The sequence below is a fragment of the Notamacropus eugenii genome, chromosome 3 (assembly GCF_028372415.1).
Source record: "Notamacropus eugenii isolate mMacEug1 chromosome 3, mMacEug1.pri_v2, whole genome shotgun sequence".
Classification (NCBI taxonomy): Eukaryota; Metazoa; Chordata; class Mammalia; order Diprotodontia; family Macropodidae; genus Notamacropus; species Notamacropus eugenii.
The window spans coordinates 201,754,238-201,777,611 of record NC_092874.1 but is presented as its reverse complement, the minus strand read 5'-3'; the positions used below and the strand labels follow the sequence as shown (position 1 = coordinate 201,777,611).

The window sequence follows — 23,374 nt, the reverse complement described above, 5'->3', positions numbered from 1 at the left end:
GAGTAGGTGTGGATACACTGGGACCTGTAGTCCCAACCCTGCACACAGGCAATCCAGGCCACTGGGTCATCTCACTGGAAGTAGCAGTGGGACTTCATAGCCCCCTGGGTGTTTGTGCAGTCTTTCAAGGACCACATGGCTCACCTCCTGCTAGAAAAGGTCCCCTAAAAGTCTTCTGTTTCACCCAACTTTGGTCTGCTTACTACAGCAGACAGGGATCCCATCCTACAGTGCAAACAGAAAAAAAATGTACAAAAACTACTACAAAGATGATTCTACTCAGCTTCGGTACATGTAATGCATTCATGCTTATGGACAACATGAAATCTGTAGACCTGAAAGGTGAATAACTCTTGTTGTGAGAGAACTTAGCAGGTATCATATCCAAATAGCAGCCCTGAGTGAAACAAGGCTGGCAAATAAAGGTTATTGAGCCATTGTGTTGACCTCATTGTTGTATGCTTGTAAAATGTGGACAGTAAACCAGTACCATTCCAGGAAACTGAATCACTTTCAATTGAATTGTCTTAGGAAGATTCTGAAGATCACTTGACAAGATAAGGTACCAGACACTGAGATTCTTTCTTGAGTTAAACTGCCAAGAATCCAAACTCTATTGTAGAGAGGGTAACTCTGATGGGCTAATTATGTTGTTTGAATGCCAAATGTGTGTTTGCCTAAGACTATTTTATGGAGAACTCACAAAACGAAGAAACTCACATGATGGTGGTCAGGGGAAGCCATACAAGGACATTCTCAAGGTCTCTCTGAAGAACTTTGGAATCAATTGCATGACGTGGAAGATGCTGGCAAAGGACCACCCAGAATGGCATGCCCATATCAAAGAGGGTGCTGTGCTCTATAAGCAAAGCAGAATTGCAGTAGCTCAAAAGAAATATGCAATGCACAAATTCAGAAATATCTCTGTCCAAATGTTCATATGAACTATTTGTGCCTGACCTGTGGTAAAGCATTCCAGCTCATACTGGTCTGATGAGTCATGGTTGGACTTGACTCCAACATAGTGATTCCATTTTGGTCCTTTTTGAAAACAAAAGTAAAATGAATCTGGTTTGTTGATTACCTCTTTTAAATAGTTCTATTTTTGCCTCTGCTTGGTCTGAGATCATGATTGCTACCCCTGTCATCATAGGTCAGTTGAAACACATTAGATTCTGCTCCAGCCCTTTATTTTAACTCTGTGTGTGTCTTTTTGTTTCAAGTGTATCTCTTTTCTTAAATGTTTTCCACTCATGACCCCTTCAGCCCTTCTTAAACTGTGGGTCATAACCCCATATGGGGTCACGACCCACAGTTTAAGAAGCACTGTTCTTAACAACATATTAGTTGTATTCTGATTTCTAGTCCATTCTGCTTCTTTATGGGTGAGCTCGTCCCATTCCCATTTACAATTATGATTACTAAGTATGTATTTCCCTCAATCTCATTTTCTTTTGCTTCTTTTTTCCCCTTTTATCTTTCTCTCCTGAAAAGTCTATTCTGCTTCTAACCACTGCCTCCTTTAATCTGTCCTCCCTTTTATCATCCCACCTGCTTTCTCCTTCCCTTCCTATTTTTCCATAGGATAAATTACATTTCTATACACAACTGAGTATTTATACATATTTTTCCCTCTGAACCAATTCCAATGAGAGTCATATTCAGGCATTGCCTTCTACCTTTCCTATTTTCCTCTCCACTGTGAAAACTTCCTTGCATGCCTCTTTTATGTAAAAAAAAAAAATCTTCCCCACTCTACCTCTCCCTTATCCCAGTCCATCCCTCTTCCTTACCTCTTCATTTTTTGTAAAATCATTTCAACATAATCAACTCACATCCATACCCTCTGCTAACTACCCTAATAATGATAAAGTTCTTAGGAGTTACATGTATCATCTTCCCATGTAGATAAACAGTTTAACTTTTTTTGAGACCTTTATGATCACTCTTTAATGTTTAGCTTTTTGTGCTCTTTCTGAGTCTTGTGTTTTAATATCAGATTTTCTATTCAACTCTGCTCTTTTCATCAGTAGTGCCTGAAAATCTTCTATTTAATTAAATAAATTTTCCCCCTGAAGGATTATACTCAGTTTTGTTGGGTAAGTTATTTTTGGTTGTAATCCTAGCTCCTTTGCTTTCCAGAATATTGTATTTCAAGCCCTCTGTTCCTTTGATGTGGAAGGCACTAATCTTTTGTGATCCTAACTCTAGTTACATAGTATTTGAACTCTTTCTTTCTGCCTGCTGGAAGTATTTTTTCCTTGACTGTGAAGCTCTGAAATTTGCCTATAATATTACTCGTAGTTTTCATTTTATATCTCTTTCAGGAAGTGATTTATGGATTATTGCAATTTCTATTTACCTTCTGGATCTAAGATATTGGGGAAATTTTCCTTGATAATTTCTTGAAATACAGTGTGTAGGTTCTTTCTTTGATCACGGCTCTCAGATGGTTCAATGATTTCTAAATTATTTCTCCTTGATCTATTTTCTAAGCAAATTGTTTTTCTGATGAGATGTTTCAGATTTTCTCCTATTTTTTCCATTCTTTAGATTTTGTCTTACTGTTTCTTAATGTCTCATGGAGTCATTAGCTTTCACTTGTTGAATTCTAATTTTTAAGGAATTACTTTCTTAAGTGAGATTTTGTACCTCTTTTTCCAAGCCAATCCTGCTTTTTAAGGAGTTCTTTTGTTCAGTGAATTTTTGTGCCTCTTTTACCATTAGGCTAATTCTCTTTTTAAGGTACTACATTCTTCAATATTTTTTGTGTCTCTTTTACCAAGTTGTTAATATTCTTTTAAAATTTTCATCAGTCTTATTTCTTTTCTCAATTTTTCCTCTACTTCTTTTATCTCTTTCTTTAACTCTTCAGAAATTTTTTTGGGCATGGGTCCAATTTGCATTTTTCTTTGAAGCTTTGCTTAGAATTGTTTCTGCACTGCTGTCATCTTCTAAGTTTATGTCCTCTTCTTTGCTGTCACCATAATAGCTTTTTGTGGTCAAATTCTTTTGTTACTATTGTAGTACAGTGAATAGAGCACCAGTGCAGGAGTCAGGAGGACCTGAGCTCAAATCTCATCTCAGACACTTGACACTCACTAGCTGTGTGACCTTGGGCAAGTCACTTAACCCCAATTCCCTCATCCTGGGTCACTTCCAGTTATCCTGATGAATATCTGGTCACTGGATTCAGATGGCTCTGGAGGAGAAGTGAGACTGGTGACCTGCACAGCCCTGCGTCACTCAAAACAAAGTCAAGTACAAGTCATATCATTATTTCTCTGATGGCATGGTCTTCTTTGGTAACAAAGGATGAACACACACACATATTGTTGTTGCTGTTTGTTTATTTCCCAAGCCTATTTCTTGATTTTGAATTTTGTGTTAAAATTGGGCTCTGCTCACCTAGGATGGGGAGGCAGTGTTCCAAGTTTTGTCATACTGCTGTTTTCAGAGCTAGTTCTGGGGATCTGCAAGGTGATGTGATCTAGGGAGAGATGTGATCACTTCCATCCTGGTCTACACTCTGGTCTTGAACAAAGAAGGATCCCTAGTCCCATGCAGCCACAAGTCGCAGCACTTTCTCTGTCTTAGAATTGCACCCAGAACCCCAGTTCCATTGTGACCCACCAACAGCATTCCTCTCCACTCTGGAACTACAACCCAGAACTGCATATGAGCAATAAAGTTGTCGATCAATGCTAGATGTATCCAGTGCCAACAAAAGGTCCCTTTGTAATTTCTTTCTAATCAGTTGTTTGACCCTTTTATCATCTCTGGGTTCGGAGCTACTGAAGCTGCTTCTGTAGTTGCCGACAACACATGCATGTGCTATGAACAGGGTTTCACCCACGTCACAAATATCTCCTGCTGATCTCCTAAGTTTTCTTAGCCCAGAGAAACGTTTCACTCTGACTTTTAGTTGCTCTGTCCCTCCAAAATTTGATTTGAGGAGTTTTTTTAAAGTTGTTTGGAAGGGAATGTTGAGAGTTAATCTGGATTGCTTCTAATCTACCATCAGTAACCTGTCTTTTAAAGACCACTCTATTAATTTTTTTAACTAACACAGATCATAGTAGTTGTTTTCCAGAGTGTGATCCTCTCCCTCCCTGCCTCACCTCCCAGGTTATTCACTGTCCTTTCTCAAGGAGTTTAATGCCTGATTTGCTGTCTTCAAGGTAAGGAATTATTGACAAAATGTAATACATATTTCTACTAAAAACATGGAAAAGCATAGGTCTTTACTTAAAATGCAAATAATATCTATCTAAAATCAAGTGTCAACTGTATATGTATTGGGTAAATACTAGAGGCTTTTCCAGTAAGATCAGGGATGAAGCAGAGATGTATAATACCACCATTATTATTTGATATCATTTGAGAAATGATATCTTGTAGGAAAACAAAAAAAAGCATCTCCATATACAAAAATATTCATAGTAGCTTTTTTGTGGTAGCAAAATATTAGAAATTGAGGAGATGCACATCAATTGGGAAATGGTTGCTGTGGCATATGAATGTGGTGGAATACTATTGTTCTGTAAGAAACAAAAAGCAGGATGTTCTCAAAAAAGATTTATGTGAATTGATTCAAAGTGAAGTGAGCAGAACCAGGAGAACATTATACACAGTAACAGTAATATTGTATAACGTTTGGTTGTGAATGACATTTATTCTCTGCTATACAATGACTCATAACAATTCTGAAGGACTTATGATTGAAAAAGTGCTACCCATCTGCAGAGAACTATTTGGACTCTGAACACAGATTGAAGCATACTTTCATTTTGTTTTTGCATTTTCTGTGTCTTCTTTCACAATATGACTAATACAGAAATATGTTTTGCATTACTGCACATTTATTACCTATATCGAAATGCTTTCCTTCTCAATGAGTGGGCAGAGAAGGGAAGGAAAAAATTTGGAATTCAAAATTTTAAAAAAGAAGGTTAAAATTGTTTTACAGGTAAGTGGGGGAAAATAAAATGTTAAATAAAAACTAATATACAGAATTCATCTATAATTTTTCAAGGAATTGTAAGCTACATATGATGGGGATACAGGGCTTCATATATGATCTTCTTCTGGTCTTTGTATACTGAAATACTCATGTTTGTTAAGAATAACCAAAAAAAGACAAATAATTCTTTATAAAAAGAATTCAAAATCATACAACAAAGGTCACAAAACTGTTCATACCTTAGGATACCACTAGTTGGCCTATGATCCCAAGGTCAAAAGCCAAAAGAACGGTTCTAAGTATACCAAAATATTCATAGCTGAACTCTTTGGGGTAGGAAAAAATGGAAAAAAGTGACTATTCATTGGCTGGGAAGTGACTTAACAAATTTCAATATATAAATGGAATGGTAAGGCCACTGAGGTACCTTCCAGCTCTAAAATTCTGTGATTAACATCAATATGAGAAATTCAGAGAAACATGAGAAGTTTTATTTGAATTTGCACAGTGGGGGGAAAGCGCAGAACCATGAAAACAAAATGCAAAATGTCTGTAATAAAGTGAATTGAAATAGCACTGAAAGGCAGCTGAAGTTAGATTAATGTAATTACTAGTCTTAGTTCCTGAGGACGACTGATGATATCTCTTGTCAAGAGAGAGGTGTGTGTGTATGTAGGGGGAGGGAGAGAGGGGCTATGGTTTACAGCATGTTCCATACGCTGTCAGACTTACTTGGTTTTACTTTACAATATATTTCTCTTTATTATAAGTGGGAGTTCTATTGACAGAGGCTGTATACGGGAAGATAATTTGGGTAACGAACAAAAGGTACCAACAAATCTTTTAATGTTAAAAAAAAGATAGTGAGTTTTGGACACTGAGTTTGAGTAACTCATATTGAAAGAGTACTTTAAGGTTTACAAAGCACTTCCCTCACAAGAAACCCATGAGATAGGTAGTACAAGAGTTACTAATCTCATTTTTCATTCTACAGATGTAAAAACTGAGGCTGAAAGATTGTCACTTTCCTGAGATCACATAGGTATATAGGTCACATCTGGGATTTGAATTCATATCTTCGACTCCAAATCCAAAGTATTTTCCCTTATATGGTACACCTTGGCATTTAGTCTTTAGAAGGAAAAACTTGGGGAGTATTTAGTCCAACATATCCATTTAACAAATAAGGAAATTGAAAGGGACTGTTTTCCTAAGAGCAACCTTTGATAGGTGGAAGAATTAAAAATCATGAAGGTACAGAGGAGTATCTGTACCTGAGTCCAGATCCTTCTTGCAGTAATCTACCAGACTCCAGGTTACTTGCCCTTCTTTCCCTGAGAGTTCAGTACCAGATTTATAATCTGTCCCTATACCTAGGCATATGCTGGAGCCAATTCAAACTGTTAAATTTTCAGTGTGAGCACTTACCCCTCAGAAATAGGCAAGTACTACAAATCACAGTTTGAGTTACTGATTTGCTGATTGTCCAGACTTATGAAAGTGATGGAGAAAATACTGGTAATGCAGATTGAATTTTAAAATGAGTAATAAGTACACTTTCCCTTCAAAGAATCAGTCATTCAGCGTTTACCAGAACACCACTATCTAAATACCCCAGTTTCTGTCTTCACATCTGGAAATTTCAGTATATATAGTGGTGTCCCTTCAAACATCTCAGTCCACCAACTTCAACTCCCATAACCTACTTCTATTCACTTCTAGATCAGCTACCCCAATCACTATGCCACATCCATCTCTCAGAACCATAGCTTGACCCTACTGCCTATGTGATATTAGAGCACTGAACCTCTATGGGACTCATTTCTATATCAGCGGTCAATCAATAAGCACTTATTAAATACTTATGTATGTGTCAGATACTGTGAGAAGTCCTGGGATGCAAAGAAAGGCAAAACACTTCTGTAAAATGAATGAGCTGTACAAGATGGCACTGAAGGTCCCTTGTAGCTTGAAATCAATGATTTCATGAACTCAGGTATTTCATTCTTTGATCATAATCACTTGCATATCTTTCTATCTTTCATCTTTGAGAAGAAGCCTGATGTGGAAAGAAAGTTGTATTTCTCTTTCTAGCCCTGTCACTTACAGTCTCTATGACGTTTTGCCAGTTACCTCAGCTCTGTCTCAATTTCCTTATCTGTGAAATGAAGAGGTTGGCCGGTTTGCCTCTAATGCCCCTTCCTGCTGCAAATCTACAAACAAATTATCTACATTCCTATGACTTATGATCCTTTTCCTTCACTCCTTAATCGACTCTTCAGCCCCACATGATCTCCAGGACCTGTTCCATCATCCCTGCTTTGGCCTCACTTTCCTCTCTAATTCATCTTGACACAATAGATAACAACTCCACTATATGCTGTCCTCCCCTTCTTGGATCCCGACTCTCTGAACCCACCTTTTCCCCACTACCTCTCCTCTACTACATGGCCATCCTTCCCATCCTCCCTCCTCCTAGATCACCACCTCCATGCTTGCCCCATCATCTTTCTCAATACCTTCTCCAGTGCAGATGAAAAGAACGAGGGGAAGTCGTTGGGGTCCACTGCATATTCATGTTATGTCTTTTCATCTAGGCTCTTGGTACTTCAGGACAAATCCTTTTATTCTTCCTTGATCACATCTATCCTACTTATGAACTCCACCTCACCATTCCAAACTTTCGCCTTCCCCCTGAAGCCCCTGATTTTACTTCTGTGAGTAGATTCTGCTCTCATGAGATTCTACTCTCCCAGAAGACAAGCTCGGGGCAGCTAAGTGGCACAGTAAATAGAGCACCAGCCCTGTAGTCAGGAGGACCTGAGATCAAATCTGGCCTCAGACACTTGACATTTACTAGCTATGTGACCTTGGGCAAGTCACTTAGCCTTAATTGCCTTGCCTCCCCCCACTGCCAAAAAAAAAAGACAAACTCTTTCCTACTTTCCCGAGGAAATCAACACAATTCCTCTGTAAGGCTCCCATCCATTTCTTCTTGTATATACCTATTTATAATCTTGTCTTCCCCATTAGAATGGAAGCTCCCTGAGAACAGAGATTGTTTTTACTTTTGCTTTGTGCCCCAAGGTAACATAATGCCTTGAACACAAAAGGCATTTTAACAATGTTTATTGATTTATTGATCCATTAGGAGCTCCCTCATCTCCCTTTCTCATGTCTTATATCCCCTCTACATCATCAACCATTCTCTCCTTCTTTACTTTAGTTCCTTTTGTGTGAATATTATATATTTTATTTTCTGTCTCTGTAATCTCAGTGCCCAGCACCATTTTTCTCATAGCCGGATCAAATGAGAACATATGAAAATAGCATTGTAAATCTTAAAGAAATATATAAATACTAGCTCTATTATGATAACACATTAATATTTTATTTCATTTACGTATCACAATTTGTTCACCCATTCCTCATTTTGTTTTCAGTTTTTTGCTAAAGCAAATAATACAACCTTGTGAAGTAGGTGCTATTATTATCTGTTTTACAGATGAGGAAAATGAGGCAGGCAGTGACTTACCTACGGTCATATAACTAGCAATCATCCAAAGCAGGTTGGAAATCAGGTCTTCCTGACTGCTCATCCAGCACTTAACCCACTGTACTACCAAGCTGTCTTCTCAAAAAACAATAAATACAAGGAATTCAGAAAAAAACATGGAAATTCTCACATGAAGTGATGGAGAGAAAGCAAAAGTAAGATAACAATATACATAATGACTACAATAATGAAGATGATAAAAAGCCATTGAATTATCATGAACAATTTAAACTAAAAAGGAAGCTACTTTCTTCATCTCAGTATCGAGACGGGGACTATGGATGGAGAAGATGGGAAACACTGTCAGACATGATTATTGTCATTACTGACTTTGCATACCCCCTTTTTTTGGATGCTTTCATGTTATTTTAAGGCGCAATTCAATGGGGGCAAGTCAGTTTAAGGGTAAAGTGTAAAGAGCACTGGATTTGGTGTCAAATGAGTTAATCCTCAAAACCTCTTGGGGCCTCATGCACTGTTGGCACAGTATGAATTGGTCCCACAAGTACAGTGTTAAAAAAAGCAACAATAAAGTTATTTTTTAAATGTCGTTAAAATTATTGAATTGACTGAAGATGGTAGGGAGGTGTTAGACAAGACCAGAGGCCATAGAATTTCCCCTGTTTTATTAGATTAGCCTTACATAGGAACCATGGCTAGCCAGTGTGTGACATAGTGTTTTGGTGTTCTCTACTTCTAGACCTTTCTTCTTTTACTCAAACAATAATATAACATATTTGAGGCCCTGAGACATCTTAGAAACAGCCTGCCATGTTATTTCTCCCATTAATTTTTCTTATGATTTAAGCCCAACTCAACCTACCCATTATCATTGCCATCCCTCTGATAAAAACAAGGGACACATGGGACACACATGAATTAATTGTCATTCACTGAACTGTGAAAGGGCACAGAAGACAGAAAGGAGGTACCTCTTCTGGGGAAACGTATCCATTCCTACAAAGTCTGTCAATAGTTTCTCTGATCCCAGAGACAGTTTTTATTTCATTATCATAACCAATCATAATGAATTATAATCCCAAATAATCAGAGGTGAGTTACAGAGCAATCATCCAGAGGGAGCTTTCAATGGATTTCCACAGCACTCATGTGTCTTATTGTTTCTGCCACCCAGAACACAATGGTTAGAGGTGAATATCACCCTAACCCTTCCTTTTACAGTTAGAACATAAGCACTTCAGGATCTCTGTCTTAGGGAAAGGGGTGGCAGAGTGAAAAGGGTTATGAGTTAGTAATTACATGACCGGGGGCAGTTCCAGGTTAGATCAGGTATCCTCTGAGCTTTCTTCCTCCCGGATTCTGTGCCTGTGTGACCTTTAAGATCCAATTCACTTCTGAAATTCTGTGATAAATAGGTGGCACTATTGCACTGGCCTAAAACCTTGCCAGATTTGCTCTTGTGAGTGACATCACACCAAGCTCAGGCAGCAGAGATATTTCGTATATGCCTTGCCCTTATCAAATATTTGATAAATATTCACTGATGTTGGCCTCAATTTCCCTAACTGTAAAACGAAAGAGTAAAGACTCTAAGGTCCCTTTCAGATCTAAATCCTATGATCCTCTGATTCTTAGTCTGATGATGCCTGAATTATAAAAAAAAAATGGGACTACTGTTCCTTAATGTAATGGAAGTAATATAATAGAATCAACAAATATTTATTGGGCATTTACTATGTTCAAGACACAAGTTTATGGGAAGTTCCAAAGCACTCTCCCTACTCTCTAGGAACCGTCAATCTAGCTGAAATTCTGACAATGACGGAAAAGTGACATATGGCATAATATACAATGGGTTGCATGGGCATTGCACCATACTTGAACTAAATATATTATTTCATGTGGTGAGGGAGGTGTGTGTGTATGTGTGTAGAGGCAAATCCCCAAGATGTGAGGCGTCATATAATGGAAATCATATTAGACATGGAATAAAAAGATCTGGGTCTGAATTCTGGCTCTGCAATTTGCTAGCAAACAACCTCACTCTGAGACTCGATTTTCCTCATCAGTAAAGTTAAAATAATATTTATACTGCCTCCCTCACACAAAGAAAGTTTGCAACCATGGCTAAGAGATTGCAAGACAGAGCTTTACAGTTTACAAAGCTAGCAGCCAGCCAGTCAATAAGCATTTATTAAGCACATAGTTTACAAATACTAAGAGTGAGCTATTATTTTCACTAGGCATTTTCTGGAGAGGATAGTCAGCCCCTACTGTGCTGTTCTTTTAACCATGTCTTCCAGAGAAGCACCAAAAATTCAGGACCCTGATATCTCTGCTACTTTTGTGAATTTAAGCAAGTCACCCCTCATCTATAAAATGAAGGGATTAGACTAGATGACATCTCAGTTTACCTTCCACATCTAAATGTTAGGTTTTTATGCCCATACACCATCAGGGAAATTTCTTTAGGATTAGGGCAACTATCCTGACCCTGAGGAAAACATCTGATTAGCTCTGCATTGTCTCTTTGCTAAGAATCAAGCATCCTCATCAGACCCAAAAGAAAGAGTTATTAGACTATTAAACCTACTAAGACGGTCCTCTGAATGCATGAAACTGAAAGTACATGAAACTCAGATGTTTCCTAAGGTTAGCCAACTGGCTAGATTTTCAGGGGATCAGTTACTCTAAGCCACCATTTTGAGTTCACCAGCCTCATACCACCACTTGTGGTTTTTCATTTCAGGTGCCAGACTAGATACATGCTGTACCAAGTTTCTGAAATGTGATTACTTCCTCATAATCTAATATGACATCTACGTATGTTTGTATGTGTGTATGATTTTTAACCAGTGTAGAACATAAATATAATAAGTAGTTAAATCAGAAGAGTGATTTTTCCCAAGATCACCAAATGAGTGTCAGAGACAAGATTTAAACATGTCTTCCTTACTCTGTCCACCACTGTATCATCATCCTCATCCTCATTGTCATCATCATCACCATCATTACCACTACCACCACCACCCCACAAGCCTTTGTTGAAGGCTCTCCATCTTCTCCCACTCCCATCCCCCTGCAGAATCTTGATCTTGAATCCTCACATTTTTATCAAAAGAACAAGTCACATAGATGGTCACATACCTGCTTTGAGGACAAGTTCAATTCCTTATACTTGGAGTTTCTCTCTCTCAACACTCAGGACATTTACTCCTCCAGTTTTCTTCCAGCTTCTTGTTCTCTTTGGGGAAAGATCCCGTTGAGATAGATTATATGTAATGGATTTCCCAGACGATAAAATTTATGAAGATAACAATCCATATAAAGGCTACACCCCTTTGTCAAGCAATCATATCACCTGATCATGTCTCTGAACCAGCTTCCTTGAAGAATCAGGATGATGTCATCTGCAAAAGGAAGAGAAAAAAGTTCCTCACTTTGGTGTTAATCAACTTGGCCAAACTTTGACTGTCCACTCTTTTATACAGATTTGTAAATTGTTTTATGCAATGCATTGTATTGTATTTTTGTAAATCTTTTTAACATCTGACTTAGTAAAAGACAGCTGAATTCTATCTGCTACATTCAAGCTGTTGTGAAATACTGTTTTGGTTGAAGTATTTGGAGAAAATCAGGCCTCACCTAGATATATATTTAGAAAAAGGAGTATTACAAAAGACAAGTAACATCTTGTTATGATGATGAAAATAGTTTTGACCTTGTAGACCTCCTGAAAGGGTCTCAGAGGTCCCAGGAATCCATAGACTACACTCTGAAAACCATTAGACTAGATTGGGACTTGAGGAACTAGAGGGCCACATGTGGTCTCGAGGCCAAAGGTTCCCCACCCCAGACTAGATGATCTCTGAAGTTCGTTCAGCTCCAACATTTCATCATTTCTAAGACCTTTCCCAGGTCACCAGTAAGCGATCTTGGCCAAATCATTTCATGTCTTTGGGCTACAGTTTCTTTATCTGCAAAATGAGAGACTAGATTCTTCTAATCTATTGTAAGGCTATGAGTAGCTCTAAATCCTATGATGATCCTTAGGACTAGGGATGTAAGGAGTCTATAATTCAGTAATTTATTTTGTACAAGTGAAAACAGAGAATCTCCTGTTTTAAGAGATGGGTACCAGAAAAGGGCATGGGTCACCTGGCATTCATACCCCTACATAACCCTGCCTTTCATGTTCCTTACCCTCCACCTCTACATTCTTCAGTAATACCCTTGGCCAAACTTCATCTGTCCATATTTTTATACTGTTTAGCTACTATCTTGCACCACTCAGTGGGCTCCTCTGGGATCGATAAAAACAAGTCCAATCCCAACAAATGAGGCAAGAGTCAAAATAAAAGACTGCCTTTGTCCACTAAGTCCCAGGATTCTTCCTCTTTCCTTTATGACTCAAATATTCCTTTGGGAAAAAGACTATCTTATTATCCCATTTAAAATGGGTAGAGGTGTGGGGGGATATGGAGTGTCATTTTGTATGCGTGTATAGAGATGAAGACTAGTTCTCCTGCATGTGTACCATACTTGTGGTTTCTCGTTTCAGGTGCCAGGCTAGATACAGGCTTAAGTGTCTGAAATGTGATTATTTCCTAGTATGGGATCTAGTATAACATCTATGTATGTCTGTGTGTGTATGTTTATTTATCAGTGTAGAACATAAATATAAAAAGTAGATAAGTCAAAAGAATGATTTTCCCAAGATCACCAAATGAGTGTCAATGACAGGATTTGAACATGTCTTCCTTACTCTATCTAACATTCTATCCACTATGATGGTTTTCTCATGCATACATGTGTATAAGTGTGAGTGTGCATGTGCATGTGTGCATACATACTCATTTACTCCCTTAACCAATGCAGATTGTAACTCATATATGAGTCAATTGATGAATCCTACAGATTTGCCCTAGTCACACAGAGATTGAATGACTTGCCTGTTAAGTGTCAGAGGCAGATTTGAACCTATTTTCCTGACTCTAAACCCAGCACTCTACCTACTATGCCAAGCTATTCTCTAGATGACTGATAAGAAGGAAGGAAAGAAAGAAGAAAGGAAGGAGAGAGAGAAGTGAAGGAAGGAAAGGAGAGAGGGGGAAAAGAAAATATACTTTGGCTGACAGATATATGAAGCTCATATTTCATCAGGTCACAAAATGACCATAAACTCCAATCACATTTCAACATATGATTTGATCTACTGTGGTGGAGCCAATATGGCAAGCGTACAGGCAATAACTCAATTGAACTCTCCCAACGTTCCTCTCCAAACAATTTAAAATAATGCCTCAAATCAAATTTCTGAGCAGCAAAGTCAACAAAAGGTCAGGGTGAGACATTTTTCCCAGCCTAAGGTTAGTGGAGAGATCTGTGACACTGGGGTAAGGGACAGGCCTGGAGCACAGGCAGTGGAAGAACTAGCAATGAGACTTGGAGATAGCTGCAACAGTTACAGTGTCAGCAGCTTCAGGAACTCTCATCCCAGAGACAGTAAGGTAGCTGGACAACTGGTCAGAAAGAGATTACAGGGGGACTGTTTGTTGGCACTGGGCACAAAACCTGACACTGATTGGCAACTCTACCGCCCATAAGAATTTCAAGATCACAGTTCGAAAGTGGAGTTGTGGTTGGCGCAAAGGAGCAGGATCCCTCTTAGCAATTCTAGGGCAGAGAATAGCATTAGTACTTGCAGCTACAGGAGAACAGAGAGGTCTTCCTTGGTAAACACAAGAGCACTGATGAGGACAGCAGTGACCACATCTCTCTCTAGATCAAACCACCTTGGAAGCACTGAAAACCTGAGACCCCCAGAACTACCTCTGAAAACTGCAGCATGACAAAGCCTGAAGCTTGGGACACTGCCTCTCCATCCCTCAGTGAGCAGAGCCCAAATTTAACATTAAATTCAAAGGTAAGAAATAGGTTTGGAAAATGAACAAATAACAAAAAAAAAACCATGACCATAAAAAAGCACTACAGTGGCAGAGAAGACCAAGACATAAACTCAGAAGACAACAATGTGAAAACAGCAACAAGCAAAACCTCAAAGGAAATGCAAATTGGATCCAGGTCTGACAAGAATTTCAGGAAAAAAATAAAGAGATAAGAGTAATAGAGGAAAAATTGAGAAAAGAAATGAGAGTGATGCAAGAAAATTATGAAAAAAGAACTAACAACTTGATAAAAGACATACAAAAAATACTGAAGGAAAAAATCTTTAAAAAATAAGAATTGGTTAAATGGTAAAAGAGGCACAAAAATTCAATGAAGAAAAGAGCTTCTTAAAAAGCAGAAAAGACCAAATGGAAAAGTAGGTGCAAAAGCTCACTGAAAAAATTAATTCCTTAAAAATTAGAACTGAGCAAGTAGATGCTAATGATTCCACAAGATATGAAGTCACAACAAAGCAAAGTCAAAAGAAAAAAATGAAAATGCGAACTATCTAAACAACTAATAAAATATCTAAACATGTGGAAAATAGATTGAATAGATATAATTTAAGAATTACTATTCTACCTAAAAGCCATGATAAAAAAAGATTAGACATTATAATTCAAGGAACAATCATGTAAAACTGCCCCAATATCTTAGATCCAAAGGGGAAATAGAAATTGAGAGAATCCTCCTATCACCTCGTGAAAGAGATCTCAAAATGGAAAGTCCCAGGAATATTATAGCCAAATTCCTGAGTTCCCAGGTCATGGAGAAAATATTGCAAGCAGTTAGGAAAAATAAAATTCAAATATTGTGGAGCCACAGTTAGAATCACACAAGATTTAGCAGTTTCCACATTAAAGAAGTGAAGGGATTGGAATATCATATTTTAAAAAGCAAAGGAGTTAGTAAACAACAAAGAATAATCTACTCAGCAAAACTAAGTAGTCAGGAAATACCACAGAGAGGAAAGGTGGATATTTAATTAAATAAAAGATTTCCAGTCATTCTTGATTAAAAAACCAGAGCTTAATAGAAAATGTGAAAAACACAAGACTCAAGAGAAGCATAAAAAGATAAATATGAAAAAGAAACCAAAAAGGATTCAATAGTTAAGCTATTTGTATTCTTATATGAGAAGCTGATACATGTAACTCCTAAGAACTTAATCATTATTAGATTAGTCAAAAAGAGTCTACATGGAAAGAGAGCATGGGTGTGAACTGATTAAGTTGGTGATCTCAAAAAAAATCAAAGGGTGAGATAGAGGGATGCACTGGAAAAAGGTGTAAGGGAGAAGTAGAATGGGGAACATGTTCTCATATAAAAGAAGCAAACAAGGAAGAGCTTTTATAATGGAGTGGGAAATTGGGTAGGTGGCAGGCAATGCTTGAAGCTCATTCTCACTAGAATTGGTTCAAAGAGAGAAGAATATATACACACACACACACACACACACACACACACACACAAACACACACACACACAGTTGGGTATTGAAATCTATCTTACTCAACAGGGAAATAAAATGGGAAGGAAAGAGAAAACAGAATGATAAAAAGGAGATCAGATTAAGGGAGGCTATAGTTAGAAGCAAAACAGATTTTTGAGTACAGACAGGATAAAAAAAGAGAAAGAAGGATAAACAAAAGAAAATGAAATGAAGGGAAATACACATTTGATAATCATAACTGTGAATGGAATAAATTCACTCATAAAATGGAAATGGCTAGCAGAATGGATTAGAAACCAGAATCCAACAATATGATGTTTACAGAGACATACTTGAAATGGAAAGATACAAAGTTAAAAGAAGATACTAAAAAAGACTGCTTTCTACTCCAGTTGAAATAAAAAAGGCAAGGGGAGCAAAAAGCAAAGATAGACCTAATTAAAGGAAATAATTAGGGAAACTATATTTTGCTAAAAAGGTACCCTATACAATGAAGAAATATCAAAAATTTTCTCAAGTTTCTCTGATGAAGGCTTTTTTCTCAAATATCTGGGAAACTGAGATAAATTTATAAAAATAAGACTGATAAATGGTCAAAGGATATGAATAGACAGTTTTCAGAAAAAGAAATCAAAGTTATCTATAGTCATAAAAATGTTCTAAATCTCCATTGATTAGACAAATGAAAATTAAAACAACTCTAAGGTACAATCACAAACTGTTAAAAATGACAAATGCTAGAGGAGATATGGAAAATGGGTGTACTTACTAATAAACTACTGGTGGGGTTGTGAACTGTCCAATCATACTGGAGAATAATTTGGAACAATGCCCAAAGGGTTATAAAACTGAGCATACCATCTGCCACAGCAATACCACTACTAGGTCTATATCACAAAGCGATCAAAGAAAAAAGAAAAGGACTCATATGTCCAAAAATATTTATAGTGGCTGTTTTTTGTGGATGCAAAGAATTGGAAATTTAGGAGATACCAATCAGGAAGGATAAGAAGGATTTTGTTATTCTTTCTTAGAGTTTAATTTCTTAGGATCCACGGCCATGGAAATCTATAGTTTTCAGATGTTAGATAATAACTTTCAGAATAGCTACAAGGACCCTAGAAAGTAAGTGCTAAAATCATAGTGATAGGCAGTCCTACTGAGGCCATGCAATGAGATATGGGGTGACATAATATGATATTTACTATGTTTGTGTCAAATAACAACATTGCTAAAGTTAAGTTATGAGGCTATTGTTGGCAATATGCCTTCTTTGTCTGTTGCCCTATAAAGCAAGTGGGCATTGGTCAATGAGTGGGGAACCCATATGGAAATATGACAAGTACAATGCTGTGTGTGTCTTAATTGGCTCCCATCAAGGCTTGGGGGAAATCTGTGTTTGCCTCAACCAGCCCCCATCGAGGTTTAAGGAATTCTATATGAGTTGTAGCTCCTACCATATTCTAGCTTGTCCCTGCGAGAAGGGTGATTAGGGAATGCTGTAGGAGCTGGTGTTCCCATTATCAGCAAATCCTTTTGAGAATACTAGACTAGAATAAAGTAAGAATATGAATCCCTACAGAGCTGTCTTCCTGTCCTCCCTGTCTGACCAGATCAAGACTAAACCTGTTAGAGGCTGGAGTTCAAATATGCCAGTGCCTCCCATGTGTTATCTGTGAAACACCATTAATCTGGGAATGAGGATTGTCCAGCCATTACATCAAAAGATTGTGATAGAATACTATGAGAATATGTGCTGTAAGAAATGATGAGGGAGGTAGTTTCAGAAAAAACCTGGAAAGACCTACATGAACAGCTGCATAATGAAGTGAGCAGAACCAAGAGATACACATTGTAATGGTGATCAGTTGCAAAAGACTTATCCATTCTGGTCAATACAATGATCCAGGACAATTCCAAAAACTCATGATGAAAAGTACTAGCCATCTCTAGAGAGAGAACTAAAGAATTCCGAGTGCAAATTGAGGTATAATTTTTTCACTTTATTTTTCTTGCTTTTTGGTGACATTGCTAATATGTAAATATGTTTTGCATGATTTCACCTGTATAATTGATATTATATTGTTTGATTTCTCAGTGAGGGTAGGAGAGGCTGGAGGGATGGCAAAATTGGGAACTCAAATTTCTTTGTAAAGAAGAATACTAAGAATGAAAGAATAATAATTTTTGAAGTGTTATTATTGAGAAAGGATTCCAGAGAGATGGTGGAGTAGGTCAGAAAACTTTTAGCTCTCCAAATTTCTTCCACAAAAAAAGACAGAGCATTGCCTCAGAGGGAACATAGAGCAGCAGAAATAAAGAAATCAGGATAAAGCAGTTGTTCTCCTAGGAAAACTTGAGAAAACCCCAGCTCCAAAGGCAGAGGTTTAGCCTGAGTGAAGTGCAAACACCTCGAGAATGACTCTGTGGAATCCATAAATAAGGAGCCCTGGTGAGCAACTGAGTTTAGAGGAAGCCTCATTTTTAGATACTTTCATCTCATGGACAGTGTCAGAGTTTGATGTCTGAGTATAAGAAGACTGAAGGACCTTCCATTGTTTATGGATGCCAAGCACAGCTGTGCTGACCAGACACATCCCAGACTGGGAAGAAGGTGCAAGCACACACCTAGTGAGTACAGTAACAGAGGGTCAGGGGACCCAACTGGCTGTGGGCACTAGCAGGAGAACAGAGTCCTTGGTTTCAGTTCCAGGTCATAAAGGTTCTAGTCTGCAGCCACCAGGGACCACAGAGAGCAACATTCACAAGGGCTGGGGGCCCTACCTGCAGCTTAGCATTCCTAAGAGAGAAGAGTCCAAGGTTGAGCCACTGGGAAAATAGGTTGAGACCTCAGAAAATAACAGAAAGAAGGACCTGAGTCTTGGGGCACTGTCTTCCATACCTGGGGACTAGAATTTGATTGTGCTAATAGCTGTTAAAAAACAAAATAAAATAAAAATGAGTAAGCAAAGGAGAAAGAATCCAATGATAGACAGCTACTATGGGGATAGAGAAGATCTGCATTCATATTCAGAAGAAGATAATGGAGCTAAAAAAGTCACTCTTTTTCAATGAGAAACATCAAATGGTCCCAAGCATAAAAAAGAGTTTTTGGAAAAAGTTAAAAAGGACTTTGAAACTCAAATAAGAGATATTGAGGAAAAATTAGGAAAAAAGTAAGAGCAATTCAAGAAAATTATGAAAAGGAAGTCAATCAACTTGAAATAGAGAATCAAAAACTTAAGGAAGAAAACAATTCCTTGAAAACTAGAAATGGGCAAAGGGAAGCTAATGATGTTCTAAGACAGGAAGAAATAATAAAACAAAAACAAAAGAATGAAAAAATAGAAGAGAATGTGAAGCATCTCATCAGAAAAACAACTGATCTGGAGAACAGATAGAGAAGAAATAATAATAGAAGAATAGTCAAACTACCTGAAAACTACAAAAAAAAAAAAAAGAATCTTGATTGAAGATGATGAGAAATTATCGAGGACAGTTGCCCTGAAGTTCTAGAACAAGAAGGCAAAGCAGAAATAGGAAAAACCACTCATCACTACCTGAAAGAGCTCCCAGAAGGAAAACTTACAGGAATATCATAGCCAATTCTCAAAGCTCCCGGGTTAAGGAGAAAATGTTGAAAGCAACAAGAAAAAAATTAAATATCATGGAGCTACAATAAGGATTACACAAGACCTAGCAGCTACTATGTGGAAGAACTATAAGTCTTGGAATAATACATTTCATAAAGCAAAAGAATTGGGGTTATGATCAAAGGTAACTTATGCAGCAAAGTTAAATATAATGCTGAATTTTAAAAATGGGCATTTAATTAGCTAAAAGACTTTCAGGTATTTGCGACAAAAACAGCAGAACTTAAAGGAAAATTGTACATATAGTTAAACATTAAAGACCAATTATAAAGAACTCAGGGCCAAATTGGTTACTCCTTATATGTGAAAATATTATCAGTACTCTTGTGTCTGTTAAGATTATTTGGACAATTTGAAAGGAAAGCCTAGGCTGAGCTCTGAATGATGGAGTGATTCTTAAAAAATAAAACTATGTAGGGAGAGATTAAAAAAAGGAATAATTGTCTCATACAAATGTGGCATAATAGTAAAAACTGATACAGAAGAAGCTAGTAGAGGGGAAGGCCAATAGTGCCAAGACCTTACTCTTATGGAGAATGGATTAAAGAGTTAACAGCGTATATATTTAGAAGGATATAAAAGTCTTCTAAATTCAGAAAGAAATAAGAGGACAAGGGGACAGGGTGGGGGGAGAGCATAAAGAAGGGACTCTTAGAAGGGTGGGTAGTTTAAGGAAAAGGAGGGCAAGGTACCAGGTAGAAGTAAAGCAGAGGAGTGAGTAGGGATGGGAATAAGGTAAGAAGGATAGTGAGGAAAAAATAAGAAGGAAAATACATAAGTAATTATAACTTAGAATGTGAATGGGATGAATTTACCCATAAAATGGAAACTTACAGCAGATTAAAAATTTGAATTCAACAGTATGCTGCTTTCAGGAAATGTTATAAAAATGAGAGATACACAAAATGATTTAAAAAAAAGAACTGGAGTAGAATTTATTATGTAAAAAAAAAAAAAGTAGGGGTAGCAATCATGATCTCAGACAAAGCTAAAGCTAAAACAGATTTGCCCAAAAGAAAAAAACAAGGAAACTATAGTATGTGTCAGCAATATTATTTAATATTGCTTTAGGCCCATTAAAATAACTAGACAGTACAATTTATCTAAGGGTATATCTACCAAAACAGACACAGGAACTATACAAACATAAACATAAAATACTTTTTTTACAAATAAAGTCATATCTAAGTAACTGAAGTAATATTTGTCATTATACCAATTAAAATAAAAAAATTATCTTGCTTAGAAAAAATTATAACTAAATTCATTTAGAAGAACAAAAGTCCAGGAACTTCAAAGAAACCAAGAGGAAAAGATGTAAAGGAAGCAGATCCAGCAAAATCAAACCTTAAATTATATTATAAGGTGAGAGCATTGTTGAAGTATAAAATGGATAATTTTTACTATTTTAAATTAAAATTTTTTTGTATAAATAAAACCTATGCAGTCAAGAAGAGAAGGAATGCAGAAAAATGTGGTAAAACTTTCACAGACAATCTCTCTGATAGGATGTGATTGGGTTGGAATATCACTGTGGTGTAGGAAATGATAAGCTGGTTGATTTAGAAAAACATAGAAAGACTTGGAATTATGAAGAAAGATGCTATCCATCTTCAGAGAAACAGATGACAAAAAGAAATAAGCATAGTATGGTGTTATACATATACGTATATATAAGTTTTATATACATATATAATATGTATGTGTGTTTATGTGTAAGGTTATGTATATCTATATGTGTGTATATATGTATTCATGTTTAATTGTAGCCTTCTGTAGGGTGAGGGGAGGAGAGGGAAAAAATAAAGTAAAAAGTGCACAGTGGAGAACAAAAGAAAACCTAGAAGGAAACAAAGAAAAGGTGGGCAGCTTTGAAAACAATGTGTAGGGTTTATTATATGATTTTTCTTGAAATGGAAATTTACTGCTTTATATTGAATCCTCTCGTGCTCTACTGTGTACATGGCAAGGCACTTTTTTTCTTTTCTCATATTGTATTCAAGTTTAAAGTAAATAAAAGAATTTACCAAAAAAAAGCACCACTATTCTTTTCTTTCCCTCCAAACACCTCCACCTACTACTGTATAAGACTGCTGTACAAATCACTAGGAGGGGACACAAAATGCATCCACTTGGCTACATACATGGAAAGGCACAGGATCAGGAGAGGACAGACTATAAAAATTGAATTCATTTATTTATTAATTCAAAAACAATTATTAAACGCTAATTTGCCCAGAATAGGGTGCTTATGAAGCTGGAGAAAATGCAAAGTTTATATAAGAGACAATGTCCTCATAGAATTTACAATGTAAAATGGAGATAACAAACAAACACAGAAGAGGATAACAAAATTATGTAAGTTTAATGAAGCACAACACAGTACAAGAACAAAGTACCATGGGAAGTCTATGAGGAAGGTCATTGCCAGTTTTAGCAATCTGAGTTGACTTCCTGGAGCAAGTGGCATATGATTTGGATTGTAAAGGACAGGCAGGAATTCAACACATCAAAGAGGGAAAGGCCATTCCAGAATTAGGGAGAAAAGAGAACTTATAGAATTTGGCTGTCATGTAAATGGCTTTCAGGATCATTTAGTAAGAAGTCTTTCATTTTACAAATGAGAAGAACATAGCCCAGCAGGTTAAAATTTCCTTTCATTCAGCTTGGTGGCCTATAGGTATCTCAAACTCAACAAATCCTTATCAGAATGTTATATTTTCCCTGAAAGCTCCTCTCTCTATAACTTCCTTACTTCTGTTGAAAATATCACCCCTTGGGGGAGGAGCCAAGATGACAGACTAGAAAGACACACTTATGCAGGGTCTTCCCACGCAGCCCACAAAATACCTGTAGAGAGAGACTCTCAACAAATTCTGGAGCAGCAGATGTGGAGAACAACAGACTGGAGGAGATTTCCAGCCCACGGGGACCTGAAAGGCCCACGGAAACATCGGTTGTGCTGGGCGCAGAGCCAAGCAGGAAGCCCAGCCTAGCCTTGGCTGCACGGCAAGATGAGACTCTGGGAGAAGGACACCTCGGGGGTGGAATCTCCAGTTGCAGTTGCAGGTCCTCAGGTCCCTCAATCCACAGGTGCCAAAGGTCAGTGATGAGGTTTTATCAGCTGGCCAGGAAGGGAGAAGGGCCTTCCCATAGCTCCTGCAGCAGGTAGCAGCCACAGAGGCTGCACAGCAGCCCATACAGACCTTCCATTGTTGGAACGTAAAAAGCCCTGGAGTCACTGAAGATCTGAGTCTTACCTCAGCCCTGGGTGGAGGCCCTGGGTAAGCTGGTCTTTGTCTCACACTAAATGGCGGCTCTGTCCATCCAGCATATCTGATAATCAGCCCCCAGTGCTGACTTGGTGGAACTGGAGGCCAGAAGGCTGTGGAGAGGTAACTGCTAAGATTCTGGACACAAAAATCCCTCTCTGGCATCCAGAGCAGTACATGTTTGATTGTGCCACCTTGGAGGAACGGAGATCTCACAGATTCCCAGAGTATACCCTTCTCTTGACAAAGGACCCAAAAAAGGGAAAAATAATAAGATCATAGAAGGTTACTTTCTTGGTGAACAGCTATCTCTTCCCATCCTTTCAGAAGAGGAAGAACAATGCTTACCATCAGGGAAACACATACAAGTCAAGGCTTCTGTATACCAAACATCTAAAATAAATATTCAATGGGCTCAGGCCATGAAAGAGCTCAAAAAGGATTTTGAAAATCAAGTTACGTGGAGGAAAAACTGGGAAGAGAAATGAGTGAGATGCAAGAAAAGTATGAAAAGCAGGTCAACACCTTGCTAAAGGAGACCCAAAAAAATGCTGAAGAAAATAGCAC

At 37.6% G+C, this 23,374-nt stretch overlaps 1 protein-coding gene across 2 annotated transcripts in view; it reads right to left on the bottom strand.

Annotated features, from left to right (window-relative positions):
- The window catches only part of CRACR2A (calcium release activated channel regulator 2A), a 222,323-nt gene that overhangs the window by 181,250 nt on the left and 17,699 nt on the right, over positions 1-23,374 (bottom strand). For both annotated transcript variants that reach the window (XM_072654002.1, XM_072654003.1), the window contains one exon: positions 11,628-11,890. The gene's annotated coding sequence lies outside the window, so the exon portion shown is untranslated. The remainder of the gene's footprint in view (positions 1-11,627; positions 11,891-23,374) is intronic.